At 36.3% G+C, this 6,700-nt stretch overlaps 1 pseudogene; it reads left to right on the top strand.

The window, feature by feature from the left end:
* The first annotated feature begins 5,417 nt into the window (after window positions 1–5,417).
* On the top strand, window positions 5,418–6,099 carry LOC101701216 (NFU1 iron-sulfur cluster scaffold homolog, mitochondrial pseudogene; annotated as a pseudogene).
* The last annotated feature ends 601 nt before the right edge of the window (window positions 6,100–6,700 follow it).

Below are 6,700 nucleotides of genomic sequence, written 5' to 3'. Positions count from 1 at the left end.
ACTATGATTATGCAAAATGTTGGCATTAGAAGGGCTGAGTGAAGAATATAGGAAAACTCTATGCTACTCTTGCAACTTTTCTGAAGTTATATTATTTCAGAAAGTGGATGACAAAGTGCAGAAATAAAAAAAAAGCACAGCATATGACACTGTATCAAATTCTAACCAATTGTCTAGGCTTAGTGGAGAGAGAAGGAGAGAGGAGAGAGGGGAAAGAGAACCCTGACTGACAGGTACCATGGGGTGCCATGTGATTTTATAAGACTTTCCACCAGCACTCTGAATAGACAGAGCTTATGTGCATTCCCTTGATGCTAAGTGACATTTGGCTCTTTAGAAAATGCAATGCCTACATGCAAACCAGTTACCTTATCTGGTGCCCAGCTGAGGAAACTGATCAGTTCCAACACTAGAGAAAAAACTGATAGTGTTGATTTACTGATGTGGCGCAGAAGGCCTTCCAGTTTCCATCTATGCCTTCTTCTACAAGGATTCTAATAAGAATCCTAGTTTTCAGATTGGAACATTGTCATCCTACTAAAAGAAATTCCAGTGTTTATTTATTTAGAAAAGTGAGCTTGCGTTCTGCCGGGGAACAGATATTTTAGCAAAACAATATGAGGAACTCAGTAACAGAAGAAGGAGAGCTGTGAGTTTGTAGTGGAAGGAGTGACATTTTAAGGAGGTTGAGGTGAGGGATGAGGGAGTCATGAGATAGGACTGAAAGACGGCCTGGGGCCCCCTGGGAAGGACGTTATATGTGAAGTCAGGGGACTTAACACTTTATCTAATAGGAAATGGGACACCTTTGAGGGCTTTGAATCAGTAGAGTTACACAATCATTTTACATTTGATGATTAGTTGCTGAACAAAGAACCATATGAAGTCATTCTTCCGCCAGTGCCACTAGAGGGAATTCTGGAGGCTGGCAGGTAAGTTATGAACATGAAAATAAGCCTGATTTTTGGTCTCGGCCAAGCCCTGTCCCAAATAATATTTTTTGTAATCTTATTGATTAATAAGCAAAGTGCACACCAGGTTTCATTGGCTGAGAGGATAGAATACATTAAAGAAAACTGAATCCAAACATTAATACACATATTTAGCTAGTAATGCTTGTGGTGTGGGTATATATTAAATCAGAGAGCATTCTGTTCTTCCTGCTTTATGTTTTCTCCTCCCTTCTTTCTGTTTAAGCATGAAGGTAAAGTTATCAGTGGTCTTTCTACTGGCAAACTTCTCCACACTCTCACCTTCACTGTTCATCTTCATCTTGAAAAGAGAGAAGAGAGACATGATTGATTTAGGTGTCAGGCATCATGTGCCTCAGGAATATAAAGACATTAATTAGTCTAAGCCAGACACTGTCATTTTGTATATTTTGTTTATGATTGCGAATGTGATAGACACGTGTGATCAAAACATAAAGTTTGATTTAAAAATTATTACAGTAAAAGACACAGTGGCATTAATCCCTCTCAAAATACTCCCCCTTTCTTTGAACACATGTATCCTATTATTCTAAACCACTTTTCTGCAGTTCTGGAAGTCTTCCTTTGCAAGTGTCTTTATGAGGTGTGATTTAAAAATACCACATGCCATCTAACAGAAGATCAGGCTTGAAAAAACATTCCACTGTGTCCTCATCCACTTTTTGACCAGATCTGGTAGTGCATGATTTCTGATTCTTCCACTAAGTCAAAATGACTGTGAAAGGCAAGCATTTTAAGTCAACTCAGGACACTGAAGCAGCCCTAACAGCATAACTAAAGACACTCACGAAAGAGGACTTCCAGAACTGCTTCAGAAATTGGCAAGGATGATGGGATAAATGGTTCCAAATGAGGGGCCATATTTTTCAGGGACCAAAGGCAGTGTGTCTTTCACTGTTATAAATTTTATTTTAAAAAAATTAAACATTCACCATATTTTTTGATCATACCTCATCCTTCTGGTAAGTCTATTTGCAGGGTTCCAAGAAAACTGAAGAAAAGAAACATGTAAAAGAAAACAGACTTTCTTCTTTGCTGACTTTGCTGTACCTGGATGTAATGCCTGGAACTGTGGTAACCATCTTGTTATCCCATGGGACTCAACTGCGTGCTGAAAATAGCAGACCAGAGGGTTGAAGAAGACTGAGGTTCTTAATAATATCAATGGCCCAATCTGGACTTACTGTACCTTGGAACTTAATTTTTATTTGGATAATAAATCTCCTTATTGTTTAGGCTCTTTTTAGTTGAATGTTCTGTTCATGTTGTTGAAAGTATTGCAACATAGGGACTCAGGAAGATACATGTGGGATTGTTTTAATCTATGAGGAAAAAGACTGAGACCTGTTTGTTCCATTTTGTATTTTGACCAGTGCTTTTAAAATTATGCAGTGCTAAGAAATAATTTAATCATTTGGTGATCTTGTTGAAATGCAGAAGCAGATACAGTAGGAAAGTATCCCAGGAGATTCCTATGAAGCTGATGTAGGGTCTCACTTTAGCATAGCAAATGTGGACCACAGGTATAGCTCATTAAAGGTCAGATGAAGGAGAACCTTCCAGGGATCGAAAGGATTTTCAGTTCAGAAACAAGAATCATGAAAGTATGTCCTAGTGGTTTGAGAATTCAAATAGAAGAGCCTAATCTTATCCTTATTAATAATATCAGAAAAGGTCAAGACCAGATGATAAAACCAGATGAAGTTCTTGGAGACTGACTTTGTACCAAAGAGGGAAGTAAAAAAGTTTCTCTTACTTTATGAGAACCACAGATAAATCACAATCTGTGTTTGTAGCAGATGACTTTTATAGACCTTTGTATTAAAAATACTGAGAAACATTCATCTTTACTATAATAGGTAGTTTAAAACAATAAAAAATAATCTGCAAAATAAGTCAAATCTTGAGTCAGGGATTTAGCTCAGTGGTTCTGCCACCTGCCTCACAAGCGCAAGGTCCCGAGTTTGATCCCTGGTACCAAAAAAAAAACAATAAAAAAAGTCAAGTCCTAATTTTTCCTCCATGATCATTCCTTTCATTTGTTTAATAAAATAATAAATATATAACTCTTACCGAAATGTTTTGTTTGTGTAGATTTGCTGGTACAAAAGTGGCTGTACACATTTGTGTGTGCTGGTACACATTCTACTGGCTTATCAGGCCAGAAAGACTATGCCATTGGTTAAGTCAGGTTTGGAATTTCTGGCAGGGAAGCACGGAACAATGTTATTTCAAAGTACCCTTTGAATTTGAAATGTTCCCCCAACAAAAAGATTTAAGGCTGATAAAATGTGAAGACATATTTGTAAGGACTCCTCTAGTGCCCCTGGAAAGAAATGCTTATTTGTAGCAGTAGGAAGCCTATGGTTTATATTGTTAACTTATTTTGTACTTATGATTTACACAAAATCTAATATTTTTAACAAAAAACATTAACAATAGTAATAGGTATTCTCATTCCAAGTTCAAGAATAAAAATATTGTATAAAAGATTATAACTGGATATTGCTTCTGGTGTGAAAGAATGTAAAGATTCATTAAAGTTACAAGGTCCATTTATAGGAGTCAGATCTCTACTTCCATAGTGGAGAGTTTTCTCTTATTTTAAGACCAAATTATGGCATCCTTAGCCTAAATCCAACTACTAGAACAAAGAATTAAGGGCAAAATTAGCTATTTATAGGACAGGGACAGTATAAATAAAAATAGAATTAATAGAAAAACTTCAAAGATAAAAATCATAAATCCAAGAGTGATGGTGATGATGTTAAAGGGAACTTCATATGGAAGCAAAGCAACTTCATACCGCAGCCCCCCCTTTTCCTCAAGGTCCTAGATCAGTAGCAGCTTGAGTCTTTGTTGAAATAAAAATTAGGCTTTAAACATAAAGAATAGTTTATCTCCATAAACATAGCCTATGAGAAATCTAGTCTCTCATTTTTGGATAGCAAAATATGCCTTTTCTTGCTCACCCAGAGTCTTAAATCACTATAAATAGCAATTATTTGTAAATTAATAAGATTTCCAAAAGTAAAAGGGCTTCATGAAATTTATTTAAAAATAGATAAAACCAACTTCCATAGAGACAATAAAACCAGTGGTTAATAGTTTCCTGAGCTTTTCCTACCTGCTTCTAAATCTGGACTTTGCCATTTTACAGCTGTATGACTTTTTTTGAGACAGAATCTCACTATACAATTCAGGCTGACCTTAAACTCACAGTGATCCTCCTACCTCAGCCTCCCAAGTACTGGGATTATAGGCATGTGGCACCATGCCTAGTATAGCTGTATGAGTCTAAGTTTTTGAATTAGAGTCTTCTCATTTGTTAAAAAATGAATAATGATACTATCATAACTGCTAGGTTATATACAATGCCATATTATGATGCTTAGTTCAGTGCCTGACACTTATACATTTATTCACTCATTCACTCCATAAAATGCTTATAGACATTTTCACACGCCACACCCTGTAATAGATGTAGGGAACACAAGCATAAACAGAACAGATATGCTTCCCAAACTCAAAGCAAACATACACAGGCAAAGCAGTTAGTTAAGAGGAAATCCAACATAATATATAATTATGAACCTTTAATGAGGTATCTACCTGGGGAATGTGAGGCTAATAAAAATATACATAGGGGTAATAAATGAGTTGAACTTCAGATTTCAGAGCTTTTATTTACAAACATTTATTGATTATAAAATATCTTTGAGAATAATGAGATAGCAACTATGTTGATATGATTGGGAAAACTAAAGGATGTGTATGGTAATGTCTTCCCACTATAGTGGAAAAACTAGTTGACAGACTTCCCATCTATACAATAGAGCATGGAGTTTCCTTCTTTTCAATTCATCATGTTTATCACTCGTACACCTGTTGGACAAGATTAGCCTTGGAAATGATGCCTAGAAAAAACTATGCTGGACACCAAGGTGGTTTAGAAAGTAATTTAATAGACAAATTAGGAGCAGAAAATAATCAACCAAGGGCTGAGGACTTAGCTCAGTGGTTCCACCGCCTGCCTCACAAGCTCAAGGTCCTGAGTTCTACCCCTGGTATCAAAAAAAAAAAAAAAAAAAAAAGGAAAGAAAAGAAACCAAATATAGAAAATTGCACATACAAGCATTGCTAAGAGGAAATTTTTCTGAAGAATCAAATAATAGGCCACTGGCCTGTGCAGGCGTTTATGTCATATGACAAATCCATACACCATCAAAAAACAGCCCGTGCATCAATTTATAGAAAGACCACTTTTTCCACTACCAGCCGCCTTATGCAACCCAGGATTGCCTGATCACCAAGTCAGCAGTTGATGTCTAATTAGAACAATGACTTAAGCAAAATGTATGGGAGTTCAGTTTCAGTTTCTACTCTACCTAAGAAATAATTCAACATCAGTTAGCTGGAAGTGTATGGTGAGTGCGATACATGTTTCTTCAAACACAAGATACCCCAAATCCCAACAGCTTAAAATTTATACCAGGAAAACCAGTTCTTGAAACAAGGACCATGGATTTTCCTACACCAGCTGCAGCATTTCACTCTTCTCTGGCTAGGCAGTTATTTAGGATTGAAGGAGTAAAAAGTGTCTTCTTTGGACCAGATTTCATCACTGTCACAAAGGAAAATGAAGAATTAGACTGGAATTTACTGAAACCAGATATTTATGCAATAATTATGGACTTTTCTGCATCTGGCTTACCCCTAGTTACTGAGGAAACATCTTCAGGAGAAGCAGCTTCTGAAGAAGATGATGAAGTTGTGGCAATGATTAAGGAATTATTAGATACTAGAATACGGCCAACTGTACAGGAAGATGGAGGAGATGTAATCTATAAAGGCTTTGAAGATGACATAGTACAACCGAAACTCCAAGGTTCTTGTACCAGCTGCCCCAGTTCAATCATTACTCTGAAAAAAGGGATTCAGAACATGCTACAGTTTTAAATTCCAGAAGTAGAAGGTGTAGAGCAGGTAATGGATGATGAATCAGATGAAAAAGAAACAAACTCATCTTAAAATAATCTGGATTCTCTTTGGGCATAACAGTTGGACTTACAATATATACCAGGCTTTTATTAATATGCTGAGGAACTTGAGGAATAATAATTCCCTTTCCTTAGAGAACAATATATAAATATTACATGTTTGCTTTTAAAAAAACAGAATCAAATAATATTATCTGTTAAATTATCTTTGAATCATAGACTATTAGAGCCAGAAGAATAATCCTGTTGCTTCATTGTATAGAAGAGGAAACTGACTCCAAGTAGATTAAATGACCTATTCCGAATCATGTGACTTTGTATGCCAGTAGTCAACATCATAAGTCAAATTGGGTGTTCTTACTCTTATACTGAATTGCTTCTTCTATCTTGGACCTATTGGACCAGTTTGGACTACAGTGTTAATTACTGACACATTAACAATCAGTCTAGCAGTAACTGTGGTTTACCTCACTGAACATACCTACTTTTCTAGCATACTTTCCTCTACTGTAAAAGTTAGAAAGCTAAAAACTCCATGTCCAGAATCCCTCATTCAGTTCAATCTTGCAAGAAGTGAGCACAGTGTGGTGCTGGCAATGGATATGGAAACTAGATCTTTTGCAGAAGCATTTGGTTCTTCTACAGTAGTTATGACTCAGGTTTTATTATCTGGGCCTTAATCCTCTAAAGAATGCATGGTGGGCAGTG

This window comes from Heterocephalus glaber, unplaced genomic scaffold, assembly GCF_053883595.1.
Source record: "Heterocephalus glaber isolate CG9 unplaced genomic scaffold, H.glaber_assembly_v1.0 deba00001481, whole genome shotgun sequence".
NCBI lineage: Eukaryota > Metazoa > Chordata > Mammalia > Rodentia > Bathyergidae > Heterocephalus > Heterocephalus glaber.
This window is presented reverse-complemented; position numbering and strand designations above follow the sequence as displayed.